At 42.4% G+C, this 15519-nt stretch overlaps 1 long non-coding RNA gene across 2 annotated transcripts in view; it reads left to right on the top strand.

Annotated features, from left to right (window-relative positions):
- Nucleotides 1-15519, top strand: part of LOC125111304 (uncharacterized) — a 92970-nt gene that overhangs the window by 18527 nt on the left and 58924 nt on the right. For both annotated transcript variants that reach the window (XR_007130853.1, XR_007130854.1), the window contains exon 2: nt 14108-14176. This is a non-coding gene — a long non-coding RNA (uncharacterized LOC125111304). The remainder of the gene's footprint in view (nt 1-14107; nt 14177-15519) is intronic.

Consider the following 15519-nt stretch of genomic DNA (forward strand, 5'->3'; position numbering starts at 1 on the left):
TTATACATCTTTCACGAGGTGATATACTCATTAGGGAAAACCCTCTGATCATCTGTACCTATCACACTAAAAACTGTATATGTTTTATTTGGCCTTGTTTTCTGCCGCTCCATAATCCTAATATAATACTAGTGACATTAATAGCTAATTTTATTCCTGCTTCCCTAAAATTTCCCTCCCTTGCAGGTCTCCAGCTTTCAGTTACAAGACATTACATTGAAGAAGGATATGAATTAGTGAAGAGTCTAGAGATTGAGCATTTATCCATCCCAAATGCAGTAGTAGGGACCAGAAAGGCCAGACAATTAGAGGCAGTAAACATCCAGATTGAGGTTTCCCAGATTTAGGGTTCAGGCTTCAGTAAATTTTCAAAAATTTGGGCGGATTGGCATTGAGATGTCACCATCTAATTTACCAAGTAAGGATATTTAAAACAACTACTACTACCAAATACTAACATTTATAACTAAAATTAAAAACTTGTGAATTTTAAGAAAAACTTGGTAGGGAGATCAAAAGCATCAGAGTAATGGCAGTCAACAAGAACTGATGAATAAAAACCTTAAAATCTTTTTCTCATTTTGCTGGAGGCCAGTGAAAGTGGACTGGCCTAATTCTGTAGACTGGCCTTTGAGTGCTGCTCCAGAGACTTCCAAAGAATCGCCGTGCAGGCCAAATAAACGTAAAATACAGACATAACCAGGTGACTTTTATTGAGGGGTCACTCTGCTCCAGACCCCGTGCCCGGAAGTGGTGACCTCTTGGTGATGTCTGAGTGGAGGAGCCTGCCCTCGCTCCTTTCTGAGTCCCATTACCGTGAACCCCATGAAGACCCACAAGATCTCACTGGTAAGCTGTTCTTTCCAAAAGCATCATCTCCATATGAAATTTTAAAACTCCACTCTACCAAAGACTTGAGCAGCCCTTTGGAGGTTGTCTCTATAGGATCTAGCCACAACTAGGAGTCAGTGTTCTTTCACAGAGGGACAAAATGTTGCCAGATTTTTTTGCTGCAAGCTTCTTTGCTGTGACAAAGCACTGCTTTGTCCAGTGTACTGGGCCTGGTCGGAGACCACAACAGCCAGCCAGTTATGACAAACCAAAAATAGCCCCATAATCTAAATCAAGACATGCAGAGAGTGACCACCCTGAGTCACCCAGACCCATCTGTCACATACTTTATTTTTGGATAAGTTTAGCGGGTACTGAAAGTGTTTCATTTGGTCATTTTTCTCTCCAAATAAGAGTACAAAGAAAGGAACTCAGTCATGTGGTTTTGTTTAACTTACTGCGAAGCCTGCAGCAAGTACTGATGCGATTCCTCAGCTTGGGAAAGCCCATGGCTAACTGGTAGGGACGGCGTTTCTCTCAGGACTGCTTCAACTGCCAGAAAGATCTTGGCTCACGTTCCGTTGCATAAGAAAGTTTTGCTCCCAGGAAGACATATTGATCGATCCAAGATCTTTGCTGTCATTCAGTGTGAGAGAACACAAGTAAATGAGACTGTTGATGGTGTGACAGGATGTAGTAGAAAGCTTCTGTGCTTTATGTAGGCTTATTTCCTACTTAAGACTTGAGTTAATTGTATAAAGGGTAATAATTTGCACTGTAAATCTTCTAAGTGTAAATGTTTCGTTTGAGCAAATGTGTTATTGTCATCCTTAAAAGTGATTTCTGTGATTCTTCATCTGGTCCTCCTACCACTCTAAACGCGTGTCCTGGCGTTGCCCCTTCCGTTCACGGCTGCTTAGCCTTCTCCTCGTTCTCGGGAAATGCCAAGGTCGTTCTCCCCTAGAGCCTTGGCATTTGTGGATTCCTCCCGGGCACTGCTCTCCCTGTCATCTTCACAGAGCTGGCTCCTTCTCATCCCTTTCGTCTCTGTTCAAAACCATGCCTTGGCGAAGGCTTCCCTGATCACGTGGCTGAAATAACCCATCCCCATCAGTCACTCTCTGGTGCATCACCTTGCATTACTATACTTACAACACTTGTGCATATCTGCAAAGATCTTGCTCACCTATTTGTTAACTTACAATTTACTTTCTCTAGAATGAAAGCCCCATGAAAATAGGGAGTTTGTCTTGTTTGTTCCTATAGCCCAGCACTGAAATAGTGTCTGGCACATAGCAGCACTCAATCAATAAATGAATGAATCAAAGAGTAGAATAAATCAGCATTTTCATATTTGGTCACCTTTGTCCCAGAGAGTTCATGCGATTTTGCACAAAGGCTAAAGTACGTTCCTCGCTTCTCTCAATAATTTTATCAATAAATGTAGGCGGAATGAGTCATGATATAAGCTACCTGGCATGGCTTCGCTTATCTGTGATTGATCACAGCACTGAACAGCTGCTACATCCCCCCTTCACTGAAGTGACATTGTTGAGTCTGAGAGAGCCATCGGGTCAGAGCACAAATAAAATTTTATTTATTTATTTATTTATTGAATTTTTATTTTTATTTTTTTACAGAATAAAATGCATATGTTTAAACACAATTACATTCACACAGATTATTATATCATGGATCTTAAGAAACAGATTAAGTGACTCCCTCTGGAGAAGTGGAATGGAAAATATGCTGAGACAAATAGGAAATCTATTCTATACTTTATCCCATTTTGCATGGCATTCATCTTTACTATTTAGTACTATCTATTACATTTCAATTTTTCTTTAAAAATTAGCATTATATTAAAATTGTGTATATTATGCAACTAAAATTTATAAAGAAGAAAGCCTTATGTACCATTAAATATTTTATATAGCCTAATAAAAAGAATAACAACTGGTAAGAATAACAATACACCTTCTTAAAATAAGTAAAATATAAAATGCATAAATTGGTTAAAAAACAGTGTAACTATATAAATATGTCCTCACAATTTGTTACATCTTATTGATTCTTCAATATAGGCATTACACCATTCTAGGTGATGTGATAAACAAGACATTATAGACCTTACATTGTACCATGGAGAGAAATGGTTATTAATAATACAATTGTAGAACTGTATTATTTAATTGTACAGTTGCATCATTTAATTATAATTATCATAAGTTCTTTGATGGAGAGGAAATCAGAATCAGTGGATTAGGCACTTATTTACTATGAGATATATTTCTTCTCCACAGATTCCTTGTTTGTGTATCAATTGTAGATTTTTGGTTTGCAGTTATTTTGAAGTTTTGATATAAGGGTCTATATGTATATGAGATTGTTTTTAAGTTGTTGTTCTCTTAATGCAAGTTCATCTCCCATGTCCTGCATTTGACCCACCTTTTCTCATGATTTCTGATTTTGGTGGCATAATTGTGCATGGATGATTTCGTATCTTTACTGTATATATACCTTTACTGGTGAGCCTTGTCATTTGTGGCATTTTTGTTTCCTGTTGCTGTCTTTTCTTTTCTGCCTAGAGAAGTTCCTTTAGTATTTGTTGTAAGGCTGGTTAGTGTTGCTGAATTCTCTCAGCTTTTGCTTATCTGTGAAGGTTTTGATTTCTCCTTCAAATCTGAATGAGAGCCTTGCTGGGTAGAGTAATCTTGGTTGGAGGTTTTTTCCTTTTATCACGTTAAATATATCACGCCACTCCCTCTGGCCTGCAGAGTTTCTGCTGAAAAATCTGCCTATAACCTTATTGGGGTTCTCTTGTATGTTATTTGTTTCTTTTCCCTTGCTGCTCTCAATGTTTTCTCTTTGTCTTTAATTTTGGTCAGTTTGATTAATATGTGTCTCGGGGTGTTCCTCCTTGGGTTTATTTTATATGGTACTCGTCTTACTTCCTGGATTTGAGTGAGTGGTTCCTTTCCCATGTTAGGGAAGTTTTTGACTATTATCTCTTGGAATATTTTTTCTGTCCCCTTCTCTCTCTTCTCCTTCTGGCACACCTACAATACAGATGTTGGAGCATTTAACATTGTCCCAGAGTTCTCTGAGACTCTCTTCATTTGTTTTCAGTCTTTTTTCTCTTTTCTGTTCTGCATCAGTGATTTCCATGAATCTGTCCTCCACCTCACTTATTTGTTCTTCTGCTTCCTATATTCTGCTGTTAGCTGCCTCTAGTGAATTTTTAATTTCAGTTATTGTATTTTGCATCTCTTCTTGTTTAAGTTTTATGTCTTGTATCTCTTTGCTCAGTGTTTCCTGTAAACTGTCCATCTTTGCCTCCAGTTTATTTCCAATGTCTTGCATCATCTTCAGCATCAACAATCTAAAGTCTTTTTCCTGGAGGCTGAGAATCTCATCACTTAGCTGATTTTCTGGGGTTTTTCCTTTCTCCCTCACCTGAGTTATAGTTCTCTGTCTTTTCATTTCTATAGGTTTTTGATGTGGTGACCTTTTTACAGATAATAGAGTTGTAGCCTCTCTTATTTCTGGTGTCTGCCTCCCTTGTGGCTGAAGTCGGTATGGGGGGCTTGCTGTAGGCTTGCCTGCCCACTTGGTGGGTGGAGCTGATTCTAATCCCTCTGGTGGGTGGGGCTTAGTCTCTGGATGGGATTAGAGGCAGCTGAGTGCCTGAGGGGTCTTTAGGTAGCCTGCTTACTGAGGGGCAGGGCTGTGATCCCACCTGTGTTGTTGTTTACCCTGGGGCTCCACAGTGCTGATGGTTGGGGCCAGATTTTCCCCAAATGGCCACCTCCAGAGAAAAGCAGCTGCTGAATATTCCCAAGAGCTTTGCCTTCCATGTCCTTTCCTTACAAGCCACGTTCACCCCTGTTTTCCCAGGATGTCACCCAAGAACTGCAGTTCAGGTTTGACCCAGATTCCTATGGAGACCTCACTCTGCCCTGGGACCCAGTGCATGTGAAAGTCCATGTGTGCCTTTTAAGAATGGGGTCTCTGTTTCCCCCAGTCCTATGGCGCTCCTGCACACAAGCCCCACTGGCCTTCAATGCCAGATGCTCCAGGGGCTCTTCCTCCCAGTGCCAGATCCCCGCATGTGAGGGTTTGATGTGGAGCTCAGAACTCTCACTCTTGTAGGTGAGTCTCTGTGAGCCAGTTAGTTTTCAGTCTGTGGAGCTTCCCACCCCAGAGGTATGGGGTCGTTTATATCGAAAAATTGCCCCTCCTACCTCTTGATGTGGCCTCCTCTTTTTCTTCTGGAGTAGGGTATCTTTTTTAAGGTTTCCAGTCCATATGGGTGGAGATTGCTCAGCCTTTAGTTGTGAATTTTGTTGTTTTTAGGAGAGAAGTTGAGCTCCAGTCCTTCTGTTCTGCCATCTTAATCCTCACTTACTCCCACAAATAAAATTTTAATATAGAGAGGAAAAGTTAGACTTCAGTGATTCAGGATAAATACTTCTTAAAATAAAAATAACAAATCAACAGCTAAACTGATTATTACTTGTAGGGAAAAAAAACCCACTAAAAGCAAGAGGTTTATTCTTTTCCATTTTTAAAGTATCAGTATGAAAGTTCCAACCAATTATTAAGATAAGAAAAATAAATACATGAGATGATTATTTTAATAGAGACAAAATTGTCTTTACAGATAATTATGATCTACCAGGAAAACTTAAGATAATTTTTTAAAGGACTAATAATGGAGTTCAGTGAGGTACAATTACAGAATAACTACATAAAAATGATAGATTTCTTATAGAGCAGCAATAGTTATTTAGGAAACATGAAGAGAATATTATGGATGTTAAAATACTGGCTACAGTTTTTTTCTTTTCCTAGTGTCCAAACATGGCATTAATCTTAGACTGCAGGATGACTATGGGTTTTAACATAATACTGTGTTTTCTTATGGAAAAGTGTAACTTATCAGTTGTTCATTCTGCTAACATTTATATTCCAACTCTATAGTTCTATACAAACAACTGTAGAAAATAAAGGGAAAGGGAGAAAACATTGTCTTTACTCTTGAAGGGTTTATACTCATGTTGGAAAGAAGTAATGTACACATGTGAAACTACTAGAAAATTGCTTCTGGTAATGTTTAGTTAGTAACTATTCATTCATAACAATAATGAGAAGGTCTCTTTGCACGTCGCATGTGGAGCAGAGAGTGGCCCTACCATAAATATGATTAGAACTCAGTCATTGCCATCTGTTCGAGCCATTGGGGAATAAGGCACAAACCTTTATAATAATAAAGCAATTAAGCCGAACCTTGAAAGAGGAAGGACGGCTTTCAGTGAATAGGGATAGACCGGATGGCATTCCAAGTGGGGGCAATGACGTTGGTTAAGAAAACAAAGTATAGGAGTTCCCGTTGTTGCTCAGCAGAAATGAATCTATCATCCATGAGGACGCAGGTTCAATCCTTGGCTTCGCTCCGTGGGTTAAGGATCCAGCGTTGCCATGAGCTGTGGTATAGGTCACAGATGTGACTTGGATTTGCATTGCTGTGGCTGTGGCATAGACCAGTAGCTACAGCTCCAATTCGACCCCTAGCCTGGAACCTCCATATGCCACGAGTGTGGCTCTAAAAAGGAAAAAAAAAAAAAAAAGATATGTTGTAGCTCTGGGGAAAGAAAATCAGTTGACCAGAGCAGTGAGATCTCAGGCAAGATTTGTTGACTAGCAGAGAAACTCAGAGCCCCCAGCCTTTGGGAGAGAATCAGGTTTTATAGGCAGGGGGTCATGTGCTGAGTTCTGTAGGTCCGGGGTGGCAGCTGAGATCACGGTATAAAATTTAACTTTCTCCTTGGGGTTGTGTTCGTCCTTGGGAAGTCAACTGCTTCATGGGCTTGATTGTTTTGCCTGTGGAGGTCCGATAAGGTAGAGACCGCTGGTCTGGGTGGGCCTTGAGTCCTGCGGACTTACTCGGACTTACCCTTTTTTCGGCCTTCATTTTCATTTCCACCTAAGAGTGCGGGACTTGTTTGTGAACCCTGAGCAGTCCTGTTTGGCTGGTGGACAGGTGTCCTGGAAAGGGGACTGGGAGGTAGGACCAGGAGGGATTGGAGCTCAGGTCTCGGGATGAGGGTCTTGCATTCCTAATTGCAGAGTTTAGATTATGATTTTTGAACCTTTACATATTTCAAAATAAAGAAGCCACCTTACAGCTCAGTTACAGAAGTATTTGTCTGCTGGCAGCATGTGGTCTGAGTCAAAGCACAAAGAGACAGGAGTGAAGTGCTGTTAGGGAACTTCAAAAAGATGAAGGAAAAAATGAAATGTTCATATACAAAGGAAATTTAGATTATGATTTAAGGTCGACAAACGCTTCTTTATAGTATCTACTTTAACAGCTAAAGTGATAATTACTGGTAGGAAAATACAATACTAAAGGCGAGAAGCCCATTTAAAAAATATTGAACTGGACGTTCTAACAGACCTGAATTAGTCCGGAGTTGACTTTGAGAGACACTTTGGAGGTGATACCCAGGGACTTTGTCACCTAGAACAATGCCTGGCTCTTAATGGGCATTCAGTAAAAATTCCTCAGATGAATGCTTTTCTGTCCTCCCTTTTTTAAGTTCTCAGGGAAAAGACCAGTCTCCTCTGTCTCCCTCCTTCTCTCCACGTATATATTTTTATTTTTCCCACACTACATCCCCACGGTCCGGCGTTAAAGGAATGCCACCTCGTTAGAGACGTCTCCTCAGTGATTGTCACCTCGCTAGGTATGGGACTGAGAGGTGGAGGAGTACAGAATTATTCAGTTTTGAACTTATTTCAATGTTAGTGGCATGTTTTCTTTCACAAATATTAATAGAGAAGTTAGGATAAGGGGGCTGGTTTGGGGGAGAAAATTTGTATGCTTCTAAACTGATGCATTTGAAAGACTAGGAGAATTATCTAGATAATGCAATCCAGCAGATGGTTGAAAACATGAACACAGAACTTCGCACATCAATTGGACTGGGTGTGAAGAGCTGGTACTATCTGCATAGAGATATTAGTTAAAACAGTAGGAGTATTTGAGACCACCAGAAAGGAGGTATAGAAAAGGGAAAGAAACTGAGTTGACGGCAGATCTTGGGATATATTTGTGCTTTAAATAAGGCACGAGAGGAGCCAGGAGATAGAAATAAGATGGTTTGGGGAGGCAAACTATATTCCAATCGCTCCAAAGACCATGGAAGAAGATTTTCAAGATGGTAGTTCACAGGTGCCTCAAATTCATTAGGAAGATTAGAGAGGCTAGAATTCAAGAAAACTACTACATCTGGCAGAATGAGAACTTCAGAGTTTGCCTATATGTGGAGGGAGTGTAGAAAACGAAATCAGATTTGACTGGACGAGGTATGAGATGGTGGGAGGAAAGATTACTCTCTCAAGAAGTCTGGTGGGAAGAGAGAGAAAGGAGAGGTGTTTGACTAGTTTCTTTGCAGATGCCTCACCATTAAGTGAATAACTTGCCTAGATTTTCAGACCACACGCTAGTCCTGTGTAGGGTCCATCTATCACACAAGGTCCCATGGCACCCTCGGTTGCCAACAAATACTTGCTGCTGACCTCCTAGAGCAGCAGCGTGGACTGGATTCTGTGAAAGAAGATGCAGAAGTGCACATGTAAGGACAGCCCAAGACAGCAGGTTGAGAGAAACTACATATGAAGCAGAAGAGAAGCACACAAAGATCAGAGCCAGAAGCAACGGAAGTAACCAGCTTGGTTCCTTGAGATCACTGACCTCTTCTCCCGTGCCAGGCACTGGGATCAGGTTAAGGAATGAATCTGGAGGGTGAGTAAGGTCTCCGCCTAATGGTGGGATGGGTCTACTAGTAGCTTCTAAGCTAGAATCGTGAGGGGCTGGAATAGCAGGACAGGTGAATTTGAAGCTTGGCTTTAATGAGTCAGAGTGGGAAAGAGAAGGCAGAGTTCAACCTGTGGAACACGGCCTGTGTTGTCTTCATCACAGGCATGAGGACTGCCTTCAAGTGGCCCAGCAAAGTCTCCTTCTGACTGCAGTGGATGTGAGGGTCAAGGGCGAATGAGATTTCCAAGATGATCCTGAAAGCGATTCCCTGACGGTGGAGGTGGATAGCCCACCTTAAAGCCGGAAGAAAATGTTTCTTTTCTGCTTGTTTCCTCGTCTCTCCCCCACTGTTTCTCTGAGCTGAAAGCAGAACCACTCTCTTGTGTCATGGTCACACCGCTGGTTAAGAAAAACACTTTCCGCCACAATAAAAAATAACTGTTCACCGTCTGTGATTTTCTCGTGAAAGGCCCTCTCACGGCCAGGCAGTAGTTGGCCATTCACCTTTTTGGACTAGGAGGAAGGAAGAACTCACCATAGTCGTCCGAATCAACCCACTCTTTTACCCGCAAACTGCAAGACAAACACAACAGTCTCTCCAGATGCCCTGTCACTTTTTGGTCATCTTTGTCATGAGAGCAAGACTGTGCTGGAATACCCATGTGATTCCAAGATCTTCTCCTGCCTTTTAGCCTCCATCGTCACAGTTGTAGTTTCAAAGAAGGAGGTTGAACTTTATCTTTCTTAGCATCATTTGATAGCAGACTCTTTCCTTAAGAGCCATTTCATTTTTAATATTGGCGTTAGGCGCAGTGACCTCTAAGATCCCTTCCAAGTTTAAAAGACATTAAGGGCTGGAGGTGAGCTAGTGAGCTCTCTCAAGGGGCACTATTAGCTTGTTTACTCCACTAAGAAAAGTCCAAATTCAGGGACATGAGACTTCTAAGACCACAGGAGGACCTGACTGTAAGGAAGTGATTCTGTGATGTTCTTCCATGGGTGCTATTTGCTCAGGATAAAACAGAGGAAGCAGGGATGTCCACTGAGACTGAGCACTGTGGGTCTAGGCAGGAATGTGGAAGATACGTGGAGTTACCCTGTCACCCGTGATGCTCCAGAATGACATCCTCCTGTCTGATGCAATACTGTGTACAGCTTCTTTGATGAAAAGTTTAACAATAAACACAAATTTCCAGGAAAGTTCTGAAGGCTTGGAAACTGGAGTTAGTATGAGATGTTCAGTAAAGTGGCAAAGAATCCTGTCTGTCATCCGCTGAGTCTTTGACATCCATGAAATGGATGTGCTAACAGCTGCTGTCTAGAAAATCACAACCATACCAATGAAGGTGCCAGGCTAATGAGTTTTGAAGAATCCACAGCATGATGTTTCTATTCAGTATGTCTCAGATAACTAACTTTTGGAATTTCTCTTGGGGCATTTGGGACTTTAAGAGTATAAAGTCAAGGGGTGGATCTAGAAAAGACCTAATATCCAGGAGCAAAAACAACCTAGTCTTTGCCGCCCGTCAACATAATCATCTCAACTGGCCTCTGGAGAAAAGATTAGCTAAGTGTCGGTGTGTTTCTGGTCTTCAGTTTAATCCAACGGTTTATATCAAAGACTCAGAAGCAAGTGGTGCACAGAGTTCCCTTGTGGTGGAGGCAGTGGGTTAAGGAACTGGTGCTATCACTGCAGCAGCTCTGATTGCTGATGTGGTGCAGGTTTGGTCCCTGCCCCGGAAATTTCTGCATGCCAATAAGGGGCCCGGCCAATAAATACATAAATAAATAAAATAAAAAATAAAGACTTTAAAAAAGCAGTTGTGCTATGGTGATGAACACCCTGGAAACAGACACAGAGAAAGATTTCTTTTTGGCATCATTGTTTCTGGCAATCACAGGCTCATGGCTCAGGTATTCAGGTTACTATGACTGAGATGAACCCCTAACCATACACTTTGTAAAAAGTAGCCTCTGTTCCTGAGCAGAGTCTAGATTCCCTTAGCAGAGGCTGTAACCAGGAAAGATTCTCACTTTCATTTACAGTGCGGCATTTCCTGATTCTCTCTTTTTTTTTTTCCCCTTCCTCTTAAGCATACCACAAACCATGTGGCAATAGTCAGTATAGGGACTCAGAGCTCTCACTCACTGTGAGTTACAGATTTCTCACAGGCTCTCCGTGCTTTGCAGAGAAAGCGAGGCCAAGGAGAGGGCCATGCACGAGAGAGAAGGCTGGTAGACACACCTGCAGCTAATACCCCCGCACTCCCAACCCTGCCTCAGCAACCTCCCTGGGCCGGGCTGCATTCTGACCTGGTGGTGTTTCCTCCCTCAGATTGGTGCTTAAAGCTTACACTAATTCGGTTTCACCTGGATATAGGTGTTGATGGGACTAAAGCCTTATTTCTAGACATCAGAATTTGAATCTTTCAGTTTATCCAGATCTAGAACATAAGAATCAAGGGAGACGTAGCAGGAGACAGTTTGCTCTGAGTGAAGCCCTCCCTGTTCTCTTAGAAGAAGGTGACTCTTGGGTTTGCTCTGCCCATCTGATCAAGTCTAGAGTCCCTGGGTTTCACCTTTCCACCTGTTTCAGTGTGAGTTTGAGAAATCCTCAGCAAGTAGAGATTACCGTATTTCTCAGATTCTCAGTTACCACCAGTGTAGAAGGGGGAATAACATCCCTCCTTTCTCTGGGTTGTTAGGAGAATCAGGAGCTAAGGTACCGGAAAGTGCCTGACACAGTGTTTCTCAAGAGTTTGCCTCTTTGTCATCCTTTTTTTTTTTTTTTTTTTTTTTTCTGCTGAAAGCACGCTTTCTCCTGAAAAATGCTCCAGGATGCAAGTTCAGAGTGACACATTCTCTTAGTATCATGAGGAATACGGTTAATGGGAAATGACTTCAGTTTACTGCCTCTGCTAGTAATCCTGTGATGCCATCGCAAAACAAAAAGCACATGACTACTCGTAAGCCTGCAGTACCTGAAAAAGAAATTGGATTTGACTCAGAAAATCAGACTATACAGTTAACTGCTCTGATCCAATAATGCGGCGCTGCAGAATGGCCTCATAGCTCTGGGATACAGAGAGGAGGGAGGGCAAGCCGAGAGAATGAGCACTGGGGAGGCAGCTGCCCAGCTCTCCAGACACACAAGCCAATGAAAAATTCATAAGGAGATGTTTTATAGCCAATGTCTAATCTACTGCTGGGTCACAAGCTGAACGGAGCCAATCAATAGTATTCATCATCCTGAAAGGAACTAGTGATTGCATGTTTATGAGAACTGGGAGATTTTCCAAGCCAAGGGCAGTTTCTGGTTATGTGGTATGTGTCACCCTTAAAAATATAGAACTTATTTTGAAAATGGAACTCAAGACCTTTTAAAAAAAAATGATGCAGAGAGGAGGGGCAGAGGTGCTTTTTAAATCTAGGGGGAAAAATGTTTCAATTCTTAAGTCAACCCAAGGACTAGTTTTTTTTTGGTTGTTTTTTTTTTAAAGTGAAATTTTTATTAGTTATCCAAATGTTTGCCTTACAATGATACATAGAATTATTTTTCTTTTTCTTTTTTTTTTTCCAAGGACTAGTTTTTAAATTGAATCTACTTTGTTTCAATCTTTGGCAGCCATTTTTTGTACATGATTTTTTTTTTCATTTAGCTCTAAAATTCTTTAACACTTTAGTATATGTATCAAACTGTTCCAAATACAAATGGAACTGTACCAGAATAAAATCATAGAAAGAAAGATACATGGAGTCAACTTTGTCATTATACATCACTAAGTTCCAGGTTGGTTTGATTTTTGAAAACCTTTTAAAGATCTTAGAAACTTCAACTTGAGTTTGTGTTTGTTTTTTGCACAGGCAATAATTTAAAGCAAAGGGAGGTAGAAACAGCAAGATGAGTTTTAACGGTCTTAAGCTCAGAGGTCTGCTGAGGATTCCAGGGGAATCCACACCACAGTCTGGTTAGATGAGAAAAGCTCTAGAAAACCAGGGCTTCCAGGTGTGGCTAAATTAGAGCCCTCCCTAGGCCTTCAAACAGATGCCGTTGAACGCCGTCTCTCCCACCCTCACACAAAAACTGTTTCTGAACAGGTGAATTAAATACCAAGAGCTCACGAATGAAAAGTCTTGGAAAATCAACTTGTGAGGTAGGAAGACAGGAGAGGAAGAGGGTCAGAATGGGATGAGGAATTTTATCCTCTCCTTCCGTGATGGTGTCGGGGAAGAATCTGTGCCGTTGCGTCTGTGTAAACAAATAATATTTATTTTAATGGCTCTGACAGTATCGCAAGATCATTGTGTTTGAAAAACACCTGGAAAAGTAAAAAATAAAATAAAAATCACTCATAATCCTACTCTCCTGAAAAGTCTAAGGCGATGAAGTATATTTTCCAGGCTGTCATCTCTCTATAAAGAGGAGGTAGAAATCGAGGTATAGAAATAGATATACTGCATTGGAATTTTACTGTAACTAGTTTTATATCCTGAGTTTTCAATGCATATTTATTTTGTAATCTTTTTTGCATGTCAGAATATTCAGATTTGATATATTTTTTTAATTTAATTTTTTTCTTTTTTCTTTTTAGGGCCGCACCCATGGCATATGGAAGTTCCCAGGCTAGGGGTCAAATTGGAGCGGTAGCTGCCAGCCTCCACCACAGCTCACAGCAACATTGGATCCCTAACCCACTGAGTGAGGCCAGGGATCGAACCTGCATCCTCATGGATCCTAGTCAGATTCGTTTCCACTGAGCCATGACAGGAATTCCCCAGATCTGAAATTTTATTGTCTAGTTAGAAGTCTGTTAAAAGGATGTGCCATTATTGCCCTTCTTTTATGGACAGATGGGCCATGCATTTTCAAGCCCCAAGAGTTAGTTCATGGCCTGCCCATCTCTGTGCATTGAACCCTTACTTGACTAGTTAGTTCAGATGCCAGCCCCACTGAAGCTTCCCCCTTCCCCACTTAACAATTAATCCCGCTCAGGAGGCGGGGTGTTCGAGTGGAAGGAGTTTGGGCCTTGGGGGCTACCAACCTGGGCTCCATGCCTGGGGCATCTCTTACCAGCTGTGTGACCTTGGGAAACTTCTTAACCAAGCTTCCATCTCATCACCTATAAAATGAGGATAATTTTATAGAGTGTTAATGTAATGATCGAGTAAAAGAAAATATGTGTTAGTTTTCTTTCCTCCACCCTTTTTTTGGTTTTCTAGCTTCTCCCCAAAGCAGCTAAAAGTAGTGGTTAAGAGCATATGCAAGTAACCCAGGCTTTCTGTGCCTCGATTGCTCCATCTGTATGTTAGGGATAATGGTACCCATCTCTGCATTCATAGGATTGAAGGAAGGGTTAAGTCAGATGATAAGGAAGTAACATAACACATTTGGGGCCCACACAAGTAGGAGCACACACAATAAAGTTTGGTTCTTCTTTTGTAATTTTATAGGAACTTTCGTGAAGGTCCCTTCACTGCTTTCACCAGAGTGTGAGCTCCTCTGTGCCATCACAATGGACGGTGAGTTCCCCTGTTGGCTGCCTCTGTCTGATGTGCCTCCAGTGCCATGGGTGGGCCCTGCCTCACCACAGGCAGCCACATCCTGTGGAGGGCTCCAGCCTCAAATTTCCCCAGCAATCCCTGCTTGACCAGTGCTGGAACTGAGGAGCCCTTTGGAGCAAGTGGCCTGAGAGGGAGAGACCACCTTAACCACAGTCCAGCACTCAGGTATCTGCCAAAGGAAAGGAAGTCTGGCTATGAGAGAACTCCCTTGGAAGAGGCTGAGTCCGGTTTTCAGAAAAAGGCCCTGAGGGAGAGAGAACCTCAGGGGAAGGCCATAGTGATCTGGCCCTGCTCTCGGGTGTTTCTTGGGGGAGGATTCTTTCTGACAGGAGGTGGTAACATCTTGCCTTGTTGCTGCTGGGCAGGATCACGATGAGAAGGCAGGATTCCCCCAGAAAGCAGCGTGTGGTAGCCGTCTTGGAGGGTGTCGCCCAGCCCCCAGCCCTCATGTTGGGCTCCAGCAGAGGTTCTCAAAGCGTGCTCCTGGGGCCAGCAGCATCCGCATCCCCTGGCAAGGTGTGAGAAATGCAGGTTCTCAGTTCTGCCGCAGACCTGCTCAGCCAGAAACTTGGGGGTGGGCTTGCCTGCAGTCAGTATTTTCATGCACCCTGCAGAGGATTCTGATACACTTTCAAGTTGGAGACCCACTGCCCTTGGGGACTGCTGGGGAGAGGAGAGGAGGAAGTCTGGAAGGACTCCTCTTTTCCAGGCCCTCTCTGAGGACTGGCTAAGTTCTTGCCCAGCCTTTTTTTTTTTTTTCTTCTTCTTCTTTCTTTCTTTTGCTTTTTAGGGCCATACCTGCGGCATATGGAAGTTCCCAGAATGAGTGTTGAATCAGAGCTACAGCTAGGCCCACACCACAGCCACGGCAACCCCAGATCCTTAACCCACCGAGTGAGGCCAGGGATTGAACCCAAATCCTCATGGATACTAGTCAGGCTGGTTACCACTGAGCCACCATGGAAACTTCCGTTGCCCAGCATTTTTATCTGCACTTGTTTTGTTTGCTTGAGCTGGTGTCAGCAGATTTCTGAACTAAAGAGTTTGGGGTAATGAAGCAGAGGTCATTGAGAGAAAAACCATAAGTGAAGCTGTGGGGTCCTTATGCCCCCCTGCTTCGGTGTCTCCCCCTTTGGGTACCCCCAAAACCCCTGGTCAGGAAGCCTGGTGGTGACTAATAGCTCCCCTGTTGCTTCTTTCTGAAAGAGAGACGGACTGTACCAACGTGATCTGTCCCTCAGAATCCCGCCGAGGAAAAAGCAGCTTGTGGGCACAACTATTTATGTACAAAGATGTTCATC

This window comes from Phacochoerus africanus, chromosome 11 (genome assembly GCF_016906955.1).
Source record: "Phacochoerus africanus isolate WHEZ1 chromosome 11, ROS_Pafr_v1, whole genome shotgun sequence".
In the NCBI taxonomy this organism is placed as follows: domain Eukaryota; kingdom Metazoa; phylum Chordata; class Mammalia; order Artiodactyla; family Suidae; genus Phacochoerus; species Phacochoerus africanus.